The following is a 14,243-nucleotide window of genomic DNA, read 5'->3' as shown; positions in this document are numbered from 1 at the left end:
ACGTCTGATAATAGGAAGCTACAGTGAAAATTGTTTTGAGACAATTTTGCTGTAATGAAGGGTTGGACTTCATTATCTGTAAAAATTCAGTAACTATCAGAAGAACCTCACTAAAGCACTCAGTAAATAAATGGAAATTCTGGAACCTTGAATTTAGGCCCTGATCCCTAGACAGAAAGAGGGTGGGAACTCCACAGAAGTTGTATCCTTGGGTATGTTAAATTTAAGTCTGGGGAGGTTTGGGTTTGGGTTTTTTTAAAAGCAGAATGTTGTTCTACCATGGCTGTACCCCTGCTGGTTTGTTAGTGGAGGGTTGTTCACAAAAGCCCAGCTGCAGCCTTTTTTGTTTTGTTTTTCCTTTTTAAATGAAAGTGCTGAAGGGTGTCGCTGAGAGAGGACACTGAAAGTGGTGGCAGAGTCCATTAAGAGGGTGGAGCCTGGATGATGACTCAGCAGGGAGCTGTTCTGCAGGGTTACAATAATGAGCTGGTGAAATGCGTTGAAGACTTATACATGCAAAGGGAAGAACTGAACAAGCAGATCCAGCAAGCGGAAGTGGAAAAGAATAAACTCCAGCATGAAATTCGAATCCTGTCTAAGCAACTGGAGAGTGTCTGTGAAAACTTGGCCCAGAAGACAGCCTCACGGAACGAGCTTGATAAAATCCTTGCTGAAACTGAAACTGCTTATATGAAGATTTTGGATAGTTCTAGAATGCTACTAAATGTCCTGAAGAAGGAAGTGGGGAATTTAAACAAAGCTGCGGAGCTGAAAAGCCACGTGACCTGAAACAGCCAAATGCTCGGACTCTAACACAATTACAATTCCTCTTGTTCAGAAATGAGGTTAGCCTGTGATGAGCATATATCTGAGAAAGAGTTCTACCTTAACTTTTGTATATGTTTTTAGCACATTTAAAATAATGGAAAATAATGTACAATACAGATAAATAAAGGTGCTGTTTTGCTAAAAATGTCTATATAATTAGCTAAACAAACCATCACATGTGAAGAATTACATAGACTTTGCAAATAGATTTAAGGAAAATAGAGGTCAAATTTTGGACCAACCAACTTTGACATGATGCCTCTTTTAATAACTGTAAAGGAAGGTCAGCAAGGAAAGGATTCTCTTGATTTACCACTCAAGCCCTGAATGTTTACTGAATGTTTCAATCTGATTTATTAGTACTCCTTAAATCTGAGAGGAAAGAGCACTTTTGTCTCTTTTAAGTCATTCCTGTAGCAATGACAAGAATACACATTTATGACTTCTGTGAGAAATCCTATCCAGTTAATCCAATCCGGTTCCCTCTTACTTAGGGAACATTGCCACTGCGGCCTTGGAAGAAGGAATGGTGTAAAACGAGTGGGCAGGTGGTAGATTCTGAACATGGACAAAATACTTCTGACTCCTTTTGGCTGAGTCAAGATGATGATGATTAATTGTTTTAGCTGTTACTGGCCAAATAGAAATCTGCTAATGGTTTCCTCTTTGAGGGGCCTGTTCTCTATCTGAAATGTGCCCATAACTCAATCTCAATATTATTTATTTTTATAAAGATGGCATCCAGAGACTGAGTAGTTTCGTGTTGCTTTCAGGCCCACCTAAACCCCATTTACAATAAATGGAACAGGAAGGCTTACATCAAAATATGTTAAAAGAATTAAATGAAAAAAAGACATACCATTTAAATAGTGCTCTCTCCGAAAATTGAATGTCCAAAATTCAAGTTGACCATGTCCTTTTAAAGTGCATGGCAACTATAAACTTGCATACTGGGAAAAAATAGATCCCTTCGTTTTTATACTAGATGGCTATGTGTGGTATTCTAACTCACGACCATAGATTACACAATTTTTATGTATAAGGATTTCTGCAGCCCTTATCGCTGTAGTATCTTTATACAAATTGTTTCACTGACCATTTTTTGCATAACTTTGTCAAAGTTGTTTGCCTACTGGGGTCATCTTAGCTGAGGGCAAAAGACAGAACTGCCTGAAGACTTTATTTTGTATTCCCTTATGTAAAACTTCTATTACTCATGTGTTATAGACTCAAAAGACTTGTGAAGAATATTGAAGAATATGGTGGGGGAGTTTTATATACACACTAGAAGAAGAAAATAATATTAGAGATGGCTTTCTAGCTGTGAGGCTTACTTTTGCAAGTGATTAAAAACAACCTAGTTTGGAGGGGGAGGGAAGAGAACATGGCAGAAATCTCAATTCTAATCCTGTTTTATATTCCTAGTATGTGCTAAACTTTTTTTTTTTTTTTAATATTGCCTGCAAACTAACATACTGTAGCACTAGCTTTGCTCTTAGATGTGCATGGCAGTAAAATCTTACATGGTGCCAAGTATCAGAGGGGTAGCCGTGTTAGTCTGTATCCACAAAAACAACGATGCAGAAGTAGGGGGTTTTAACCATAAAAGCTTATGCCCAAATAAATCCGTTAGTCTTTAAGGTGCCACCGGACTCCTCGTTGTTTTTTCAGTAAAATCTTTGTTTCCTACTGATTCGATACATTTAAAGGACTGCAGTTGTACTCTGACTTGTCAGGCAGCAAAATACGAATCATGAATCCCTCAGGTGCAAGAGCAAAGGGTGTGTTGGTGCAAACTGTCTCTGGTTAGATTAGTCTATATTCCAGTTTATAAAACAAAGTTTATATCCTCCTGATTCCCCTGTGTGCAATGCTGCATTTAAAAAAAAAAAATCTTGTTGGGAAAGAATGACTAAGCTAATCAACAATTTGTTCATATACTGTTTCCGCTAGCCTCACTTGAATAACACAGGAGTTGGCAAAACTAGTCAATATCAGGGGCACAGCTATTGTTGTAGTACTATAACACTAATGAGGTAAAAATCCTGCTTCCTTGTTTTTACTTTAATTTACTTCACAAATGACTGCAAATATTTTTGACGGAGTTTGAGCTTCTGTCTGTCCATCTCGATGTTTGGTCTGCTTACCATATGTGATCTTGCTCATTACTTGATCGCCATGTCATGCTTGTTATTTACATCACAATCTTAGATTTTTCTGAGACTCCAGATCAGCACAGCAAAGACTTCTGCCCCAGAGTTGCATGTATTTGTTCTTCTTCATATTAGTAGACATTATTTAGTTGGAGTGGGACTTAAAGAATTTTAAGTGAAAAAGAACCTGTATCATGAAAGTTCTGGTTACAGAGAACTCAAATGGCAGTTTCATACCTCTTATGTTCTCCATGTCATTTGGACGGAGTGGTTGTGGGGCAATTTGTCAATAAGATAACTATATCATATGCCATAAGCAGTGTCTCCGATTACTATGTTTAAGCAATTAAAACTTTAGTCTACCTTTACAGCTTATGTACAACTTTGGCTACTACAGACACAGATGAAGTATTTGTGCTGATACATTGTTTTTTTTAATGTTGTGCAAATACCCCTGTTCTCCAATATCTCAACACAATGGGACTCCAACTTAACTTTAAGTTGTCACATGCTGTTAACTGAAACTCCACTGAAATTAGTGGAAAGTTCCAATGCACAAATGGAGGGCAGCGTGTGACTTTCTGTCTGCTCTGTTGGAGTGTTTTTGCCTCTTAATAGTGCATATCAGTGCCTTTTGGTGAGATGTCAAAACCTTTTTATGTGTAACTTTTCTGTGTGAATTTTCAAGGCTTTGAGATACGCTAGAATCCTAACATGCTTGACTCTTCTTAAGTGGCTGCAGTCTGATTACAATAGGAGTGTGGAACGTTCAGGAAACAGGCTACATCCTAACAAATTCAGATGTTAAAACAATTGCATTCTACGCAGTGGATTCTGCTATTTTAGGTGTCCAGTATTCTTTAGATGGGTTTATCTGTTATCCCTGTGTGTGTTTAAAAAGTCAGTGTGTAGTCTTAACTGTTCACTGCATATCATCTATATATTGACAGGCTTTTTAAAATCCTGCTATCAGAGGCACACTGGGGATGTTAAAACAGGCTGATCAAAGTGGGAGAGAGGAAGTGGGGAATTATAAAGGTGCTGAATGTAGAAAGATGAGGTTCATCTTGAATACTGCATGCAGATGTGGTCGCCCCATCTCAAAAAAGATATATTAGAATGGGAAAAATGTTCAGAAAATGGCCCCAAAAATTATTAGGGATATGGAACAGCTTCCATATGAGGAGAGGTTAATAAGACTGGGACTTTTCAGCTTGGAAAAGAGATGACTAAGAGGGAATATGATAGGGGTCTACAAAATCATGACTGGTGTGGAGAAAGTAAATAAGGAAGTGTTATTTACTCATCACACAAGAACTAGGGGGTCGCCAAATGAAATTAATAGGCAGCAGGTTTTAAAAAACAAAAAAGTATTTTTTCACACAACGCACAATCAACCTATGGAACTCTTTGCCAGAGAATGTTGTGAAGGCCAAGACTATAACAGGGTTCAAAAAAGAACTAGATAAGTTCATAGAAGATAGGTCCATCAATGGCTATTAGCCAGGATGGGCAGGGATGGTCTCCCTAGCTTCTGTTTGCCAGAAGCTGGGAATGGGCGACAGGGGATGGATAACTTGATGATTACCTATTCTGCTCATTCCCTCTGAGGCACCTGGCATTGACCACTGTTGGAGGACAGAATACTGGGCTAGATGATCCTTGGTCTGACCCAGTATGGCTATTCTTACATTATTAATAAATGTTCACTATTCAGATGTCCCAAAGGTCAGAAAGCTCAGCACGGTCTTGTCAATATTTATGGCAGATTCTTCCCTCAGATTCACTGTTCATGCTCCCGCTGAGGCTTAAGCCATTTTTCCCTGACTGTAACTAGGAATGAGTCCTGTCATTATGTGCTGTCATTGACATCTGACGAGCAACTTTTCCTTTCTTACACTAGGAATAAGATAAAAGCATGTAACCCTTGCTGAAATGTGGGTGTATCACAGATTTGAATCACCTCTGACCTGTCTTTATTTAAATTGAAAAATCATCCATTTTTCTCCATTGAGTAGTTTTGATGAGAGGTAAATGGGCACAGGGAACACAACCTACTAACACCTTGGCTATTAATATAACGTGTGGGGCTGTCAAGATATTTAAAAAATCTTGATTAATCGCAATGTTAATAATAGAATACCATTTATTTAAATATTTTTGGGTGTTTTCTCCGTTTTCAAATATATTGATTTCAATTACAACACAGAATATAAAGTGTACAGTGCTCACTTTATATTTATTTTTATTACAAATATTTGCACTGTAAAAAACAAAAGAAACGGTATTTTTCAATTCACCTAATACAAATAGTGTAGTGCAATCTCTTTATCATGAAAGTGTAATTTACAAACTCACAAAAAAACTGCATTCAAAAATAAAACAAGGTAAATCTTTAGAGCCTACAAGTCCACTCAGTACTATTTCAGCCATACAAGTTTGTTCACATTTGCAGGAGATAATGCTGCTCACCTGTTTACAATGTCACCTGAAAGTGAAAACAGGCATTCCCATGGCATTGTTGTAGCCAGCGTCGCAAGATATTTACATGCCAGATGCGCTATATCGTATGTCCCTTCATGCTTCAACCACCATTGCATAGGACATGCGTCCATGCTGATGACAGGTGTGATGTTATTGACATGAACTGTGACTGTATAGATCGTTGTTGTAACCAAGGTCCTAGAGTTTCACCAACTCTTGTACAAAGGAGGTCACGTAAGGTGTCTACAGAAAGGTTGTAATTTTCTGATTATGATTATGCTATCTGTATATGTGTATCATTTTTGTATTTGAAGTTAGGAATATTGGCTATGTACTTGTATCTCAATGTGTTTGATACTAAGTAGCCTTAGTGAAGCATTTGGTCAGTTTCTTGAGAAAGGACTCATCTGAGTAAGTGCCCAATCAAGAAATAGTTAACTAACAATAGGCTTTGAGAGACACCAATCCACATCTGAGCTTTCCTGGGAATGTTAAAACTAACATGTAAACAATGGTGTTGGCCTGCAAAAAGCTGAATCATTCAAGGACATGTGACTTGCCCAGGTGGCTACAAACTCCATCTTGTTGCTGTGACTTTGCACAGAAGAACAGAGGGGTTTCCGCCCACAAGAGATTGGAGAGGCTTGCAGGGCCTTTTATATTCATTTCGTTGTCAGCAGGCTTAAGAGATGGCCTCTCCACCCCAAAGAGATGCCTGAAAGAAACTGGAACAAAGGACAGTAACTACTGGGGTGTGAGTGATTGCTGGACCCAGACTAGGAAGGAGTCCACTCTGTGAAAAAAGCTTATTGGAACATCTCTAGGGGTAAGATTTCATCTGTAATCAGTTTCTTAATGTATTAGGCTTAAACTTGCATATTTTATTTTGCTTGGTAATTTACTTTTTTCTGTCATTACTTGGAACCACTTAAATCCTACTTTTTATACTTAATAAAATCACTTTTTGCTTATTAATTAACCCAGCTTAAGTAATTAATACCTAGGGGAGCAAATAGCTGTGCATATCTCTTGTTGTAGAGGGCAAACAATTTATGAGTTTACCCTGTATAAGCTTTACACAGAGTAAAACAGGTTCATATGGGGTTTGGATGTCTGGGTGCTAGAGACAAAAACACTTGCTAAGCTGTTCTCAGTTAAGTCTGCAGCTTTGGGGGCATGGGTCAGACTCTGGGTCTGTGTTGCAGCAGATTAGTATATCTGGCTCAACAAGGCAGGGTTCTGAAGTCCCAAGCTGGCAGGGAAGACAGGCTCAAAGATAGTCTCAGCACTTCAGGTGACAATCCTAAGGGGTCTCTGTGACCCAACCCATCACAATGGGTTCTGCTTGATAATGATCCAAAGCAGTGTGGACCAATGCACGTTCATTTTCATCATCTGTGTCAGATGCTACCAGCAGAAGGTTGATTTTCTATTTTAATGGTTTGGGTTCTGTGGTTTCTGCTTTGGAGTGTTGCTCTTTTAAGACTTCTGAAAGCATGCTCTACATCTCGTCCCTCTCAGATTTTGGACGGCACTTCAGATTCTTAACCCTTGGGTCAAGTGCTGTAGCTATTTTTAGAAATCTCAGTGGTACCTTCTTTGCGTTTTGTGAAAACTGCTGTGAAAGTGTTCTTAAAACGAACAACATGTGCTGGGTCATCATCCGAGACTATTAGAACATGAAATATATGGCAGAATGTAGGAAAAACAGGAGACTTACAATTCTCCCCCAAGGAGTTCAGTCACAAATTTAATTAACGCATTATTTTTTTAACGGGCATTGTCAGCATGGGAGCATGTGCTCTGGAATGGTGGCTGAAGCATGAAGGGGCATACGAATGTTTAGCAAATCTGGCTCATAAATACCTTGCAACTCCGGCTACAAAAGTGCCATGCGAACGCCTGTTCTCACTTTCAGGTGACTTAAGTAAGAAGCAGGAGGCAGTATCTCCCGTAAATGTAAACAAACTTGTTTGTTTGAGCAATTGGCTGAACAAGAAGTAGGACTGAGTGGACTTGTAGGCTCTAAAGTTTTACATTGTTTTGTTTTTGAGTGCAGTTATGTCAAAAAAAATCCACATTTGTTAGTTACACTTTCATGACAAAGAGATTGCACTACAGTACTTGTATGAGGTGAATTGAAAAATACTATTTCTTTTGTTTACAAATATTGTCACTGTAAAAATGATGGTCAAAAAATAATATAACATGAGCAGTGTACACTTTGTATTCTGTGTTGTAATAGAAATCAATATATTTGACATCCAAAAATATTTAATATATTTCAATTGGTATTCTATTGTTTAACAGTGCAATTAATCGTGATTAATTTTTTGGGGTTAATCACGTGAGTTAACTGCAATTAATCGACAGCCCTAATGCTTAGTTAACAAAACATAGAGATTCAAGTAATAGCACAAAGTATTGTAAATAAAAGGTTATCTAGAAAATCATAACACGTTCTAGAGTTCAGGATTAATTAACTAGATGCTTTCATGTCTTGTATTCTCTCCAAAAATCATTGCAATGCTCCACAGCAAGATCATGAGACAAGTCCACTGTCAGCTTGCCTCCTTGGTGAAAGACCCAGTATGGATCTTTGCTCCCCAAGATACACCAGAATAATCCATCGTTTTTATTCATAAACAGGATCCCACTCCCCTGCTGTTTGTTTCAGCTTGCAGATTTTGTAGTCTCTTACTTTGCCTGTGACTCATTGCGCAAATAGGCATACACTGTGAGGCATACAGTATGCAAATGACTGGACAGGGACACAGGTGTCTGTTACCTCCATCCTGAAAGGAACATTTGTGAGGTGTGTCACGTCCTGGTGACGTGCCTTAACTCCAAGACCTTAAGAACATAATTTTTAACATATATACTGTAATAAATTGAGACCTAACTGGAAGACAGGTAGTTGACAGAATGTGTCAGTTAACTGTGCAGAAGTTTACCTGAAGGGCTAATTGAAGGAGAAGCAACCCCAACAGGTGGGATGATATGAATGATAGGAAATAAGCTCTGGACAGGGGAAGTCCAAAGGAAGGCAGAGGGCTAACTGCTGTTCTGTTCCCTTTCCTAGAAGCAAGTGGGGAAGCTGGCTATGGACTGTGAATACTACTACAAGCTGTGGCCTGCTGAAAGAATATAATTGTAAGCAGAGTCAGGATGAGCTCCACCCTGACATCTGGTGGTGCGGTGTGGCAAGTTGTAGAAAAGAACTTCAGGGGCTGATCTCATTTGCATAGACACACCCACCCAGCCTAGTATGAGCCCATAGCTGCCCAAATGGTCACATTGGCTGCTGTGGGATCCCCAGTGTCTCTGTTATTGGGGAGGAAGAATAAATTGTTATTATCCTGATTATGGGAATCAAAGACAGTGAAACTATACTTGGCCTTTTGTTATGATGGAGGGACTTGCCATCTACTAAGTAGCACTCGCTAGGCAAGGGACATGGGTTCCAAAACTGTGAATTGAGAGAGGCTGGAGACAGGTATTAGTACCTGGTGGTGTGGGCCCCTTTGTGAGGGCCTGAAACATCAGTTGTACCTCCATCTCTCTCCACTGTGGGATATCAGAGCTAATTTTGGGTCTATTAGGAGTTTAGCTACAGGTCCTGAGCTGAATTCACTTTGGCCTTATGATGCACCAGCACTGAGGCTTCCACGACTACAAGCTGAAATTACTAAAGGGCTAAAATTACTAAGAGCTGAAATCACTGAGCACTGTGTTAAGTAGTGGGGAGCCTGAAGATCTATTGCAGAGCAGAGCAAAGCAGTTCATGGGATGGCTGGAGAGGCTCACGGACCGGCTGGTGGAACAGTTTGTGGGATGGCGGAAGCTGCTTGCGGAGCAGTTTGTGGGACGGCTGGTGGAGCGGAGTGAAGCCCTATGGAGCTGCGGGGCAGTCAGCTTCAGATCATGTAAGGTGCCCCTTACCTCTTCTCTCCACCCACCCACCCCCCACACACACACACATTTTCACCCAGACTGGGGAGTAACACTCTGCAGATGAACTCTTGAACTCTGGGGCTGGACTTTTGGGTTGTTGGACTTTGGGTGATTTTTGGGTTGCTGGACTCAAGAGATGTTTGGGTTTGTTGGACTCAAGAACCCGAGGGAAAGGACATGGCCCAATTTGCTGGGGTGGGTCTTTGCTCATGGTTTGGTTGATGAACCCTGGTTGTGGTGGTCTCCCAATTTAATGCTGATGTCATTTACCTCATGTTATTAAAGATTCTCTGCTACACCAAGACTCTGTGCTTGCGAGAAGGGAAGTATTGCCTCTTTGAGGCGCCCAGGGGTGTGTGTAAGATTTTCCCAGGTCACTGGGTGGGGGCTCGAGACAATTTTGCATTTGCTTTGATGAGAGGAAACCCCTGTGTACTGAACCCAGCCCTCGCTGCTATCAACTCGGCCTGGCAGAAGGGTTACATAATAAAGCACAGTGGTGCTGAAGGAGACATGGAATGGTTGTGGCCTGTGGTTAGGGTCTAAAAGGACTCTCCAGGGGGCACCCCCATGACAGATGCATGACTCCTTAAATATTATCTGTGCATACATTTTGCGCTGATTATAATGACTAATGGGCTACTGGCTCTCGGTAGACCCCTCAGATGCCACACTTTGGTGAACGATTTTGCATATAAACAACGAGGAGTCTGGTGGCACCTTAAAGACTAACATTTATTTGAGCATAAGCTTTCGTGGGTAAAAAACCCACTTCTTCAGATGCATGGAGTGAAAATTATAGATACAGACATAAATATATAAATTTATGCTTGTATCTGTAATTTTCACTCCATGCATCTGAAGAAGTGGTTTTTTTACCCATGAAAACTTATGCCCAAATAAATCTGTTATTCTTTAGGTGCCACCAGACTGCTTGTTGTTTTTGTGGATACAGACTAACACGGCTACCCCTCTGATATTTTGAATATAGCCATCCCTGGGGATCCCTGTAAAACCCTACATATGCCCTGTGCCCTCTGCCAGTTGGCAGGAAGGGATCTGTGGGTCATGATAGCTAGCACTGGTAACAATAATGGTGAAGATATGGCAGCATAGACTTCAGTGCGGTCTAGCCACCCAATTCGTCTGCTGTACAAGCCCCCCAGGGATGCTGTCTATGCACTCAGTTTGCTAGCAGGGTCTGTACCATTGCATCTTCATTGCTATTGTTACCCATGCTGGCTAGATTAAAGCTAGAGCAGACATGCTTAACCACACCACAATTACTTAATTTTGCAGGGCAGATGTACCCTCAGAGACCAGAAGGGGGAAATGGGTGCAGCAAGCCTCATAACTGTGACTGTGTGCTTCAAAATATTTGTTTTATCAGGATATAATCCAACCTCCTACAGCCTATGGTAAGGAGGAGACTTCCCTGATGGTAGTTTGTTATAGAAGAGTCTGTTATGGAATTTCCCCCCACCTTTTTCTGGAGCATTTGGTACTAGCCGCTGTTAGAGAAGACAGTGGACTAAAATGGACTATTGTCTGATGTGACATGGCAGTTCTTGTGCTCCTATTTAAAACTAAGGAGTGATTTAAAAATTGCTATACTGCCTGTTAAGATAATCTGTTCCCTTGGTTCAGGAGGGGAGGAGATGAGGGGTATTGTAAGGGCTGAAGCTTATTTAGTAAATGTTTTGAGACCCATTTGTTAACCAAGAAAAGTCTTTAAGGATTGTAGGTTATTTGGTAGCCCACAGCTTCAGTTAAAGGACAAGCCTAATAAGAGTTCATTGGTCACAGCAAAGGCTCCTAAGAGTGTACTTTTCCCCCCCTCTAAGCTTTCTAAAGTGCAAAAAGTTTCCTCGCTAGAAGATAACACTACAAGTCACTACTGAGTGAGGACTATGGTTCATCTCTTCTGAGGCTGTGGAAATAAATATTTTATTTCAGCAATGCACAAGCTAGAGAGGTGAGACATAGGCGCCGACTTCCCCTCTTTTCCATGGGTGCTCACCCTGCCCCCACTCCACCCCTTCCATGAGGCCCTGCCCTCATTCCAACCCCTTCCCCAAACTCCCCGCACCAACTCCACCCCCTCCCTGCCCCTATTCTAACTCCTTCACCAAATCCTGGCCCCGCCTCCTCCCCTGAGTGCGCCACATTCCCGCTACTCACCCCACCCACCCAAGCATACAAACAGCTGTTTGGCAGAAGCCGGGTGAGAAACACTGGGAGGTAGGCGGAGGAGCGGGGACACGGCGCGCTCAGCCCTGGAGCACCATGGAGTCAGCGCCCATGAGGTGACTCATCAAAGAGGGGGAAGAGATGCTGGGTTCTGTCTTAGCCTGTGAATCCAACGACATGGGATTATTTCCTAGTAATTGTCTCATTCTGGTGCAAATGCAGCTTTTTCTAGAAAGCTGTTGAAAATATCTTTGCTAATGGGATAGAATTGTTCTGTGTTGCCTAAATTGTTGGAATGACACTAATATTAGCTGTAGAAGAATAGGGACAGTTTGGGGCCAAATGTTCAAGGGCAGTGATGGGTACAGAGTAGGTAGCAACATGGAGAAAAGCAATCTTTTCAGAGCCAGGGCATACTGGCTGGTACTGTGGAGGAAGTAGTCTATGATATGTCAGGTTTCAGAGTAACAGCCGTGTTAGTCTGTATTCGCAAAAATATGTATGCATCCGATGAAGTGAGCTGTAGCTCACGAAAGCTTATGCTCAAATAAATTGGTTAGTCTCTAAGGTGCCACAAGTACTCCTTTTCTTTCTATGATATGTATAAGCCTTACATTCACCCCCTCACCCTCCCTGTACAGCAGAGGGACTGGGAAGCTAATTATAATCGAATCAAAATCTGATTTATGTGCTGTCCCCTTGCTCAGGGCTTGTAGCAAAGCCACAAATTCATGATATGATATGACACATGATAAATAAAAAAAGGATGGACAATGGAATTTCCTGTCTTCCCTAAATATATCAAAATTTACAAAGATGTTCTCTTATATTTGAATTAACCTTTAATGAGTCATATAATCTTTATTTTTTAAGTGAGAAAAAATGTTCTGGGCTCAGGGCCTTTCCCCTTATGCTTTAGTACTGCTTTTCCTCTGCCCTGGTCTACACTAGGACTTTAGGTCGAATTTAGCAGCATTAAATCGATGTAAACCTGCACCCGTCCACACGATGAAGCCCTTTATTTCGACTTAAAGGGCTCTTAAAATCGATTTCCTTACTCCACCCTTGACAAGTGCATTAGCGCTTAAATCGACGTTGCCAGCTCGAATTTGGGGTACTGTGGACACAATTCGACGGTATTGGCCTCCGGGAGCTATCCCAGAGTGCTCCATTTTGACCGTTCTGGACAGCACTCTCAACTCAGATGCACTGGCCAGGTAGATAGGAAAAGAACCGAGAACTTTTGAATCTCATTTCCTGTTTGGCCAGCGTGGCAAGCTGCAGGTGACCATGCAGAGCTCATCAGCAAAGGTGACCATGATGGAGTCCCAGAATTGCAAAAGAGCTCCAGCATGGACCGAACGGGAGGTACAAGATCTGATCGCTGTTTGGTGAGAGGAATACGTGCTATCAGAACTCCGTTCCAGTTTTCGAAATGCCAAAACCTTTGTCAAAATCTCCCAGGGCATGAAGGACAGAGGCCATAACAGGGACCCGAAGCAGTGCCGCGTGAAACTAAAGGAGCTGAGGCAAGCCTACAGGAAACCAGAGAGGCGAACGGCCGCGCCGGGTCAGAGCCCCAAACATGCCACTTCTATGATGAGCTGCATGCCATTTTAGGGGGTTCAGCCACCACTACCCCAGCCATGTTGTTTGACTCCTTCAATGGAGATGGAGGCAATATGGAAGCAGGTTTTGGGGACGAAGAAGATGATGATGATGATGATTGATGATGAGGTTCTAGATAGCTCACAGCAAGCAAGCGGAGAAACCGGTTTTCCCGACAGCCAGGAACTGTTTCTCACCCTGGACCTGGAGCCAGTACCCCCCGAACCCACCCAAGGCTGCCTCCTGGACCCAGCAGGTGGAGAAGGGACCTCCGGTGAGTGTACCTTTTAAAATACTATACATGGTTTAAAAACAAGCATGTGAAAGGATTACTTTGCCCTGGCATTCGCGGCTCTCCTGGATATACTCCCAAAGCCTTTGCAAAAGGTTTCTGGGGAGGGCAGCCTTATTGCGTCCTTCATGGTAGGACACTTTACCACTCCAGGCCAGTAACACGTACTCGGGAATCATTGTACAACAAAGCATTGCAGTGTATGTTTGCTGGCGTTCAAACAACATCCGTTCTTTATCTCTCTGTGTTATCCTCAGGAGAGTGAGATATAATTCATGGTCACCTGGTTGAAATAGAGTGCTTTTCTTCAGGGGACACTCAGAGGAGCCCATTCCTGCTGGGCTCTTTGCCTGTGGCTAAACAGAAATGTTCCCCGCTGTTAGCCACGGGGAGGGTTGAGGGGGTAGCCACGCGGTGGGGGGAGGCAAAATGCGACCTTGTAACGAAAGCACATGTGCTATGTATGTAATGTTAACAGCAAGGTTTACCCTGAAAGAGTGTAGCCACTGTTTTATAAAATGTGTCTTTTTAAATACCGCTGTCCCTCTTTTTTTCTCCACCAGCTGCATATGTTTCAATGATCACAGGATCTTCTCCTTCCCAGAGGCTAGTGAAGATTAGAAAGAAAAAAAAAAAAACGCACTTGAGATGAAATGTTCTCTGAGCTCATGCTGTCCTCCCACACTGACAGAGCACAGACGAATGCGTGGAGGTAAATAATGTCAGAGTGCAGG

The 14,243-nt window shown here is 41.8% G+C and overlaps 1 protein-coding gene and 1 pseudogene across 1 annotated transcript in view; both read left to right on the top strand.

Moving 5' to 3' along the window:
• Window positions 1–444: 444 nt before the first annotated feature.
• Window positions 445–789, top strand: LOC144260204 (microtubule nucleation factor SSNA1 pseudogene; annotated as a pseudogene).
• The window catches only part of MPP7 (MAGUK p55 scaffold protein 7), a 424,011-nt gene continuing 410,556 nt past the window's right edge, over window positions 789–14,243 (top strand). The window contains exon 1 of the mRNA XM_077808266.1: window positions 789–6,291. The gene's annotated coding sequence lies outside the window, so the exon portion shown is untranslated. The remainder of the gene's footprint in view (window positions 6,292–14,243) is intronic.

This window comes from Eretmochelys imbricata, chromosome 2 (assembly GCF_965152235.1).
Source record: "Eretmochelys imbricata isolate rEreImb1 chromosome 2, rEreImb1.hap1, whole genome shotgun sequence".
Lineage (NCBI taxonomy): Eukaryota > Metazoa > Chordata > Testudines > Cheloniidae > Eretmochelys > Eretmochelys imbricata.
The sequence above is the reverse complement of the archived record's forward strand: the minus strand, read 5'-3'. Positions and strand labels throughout refer to the sequence as shown.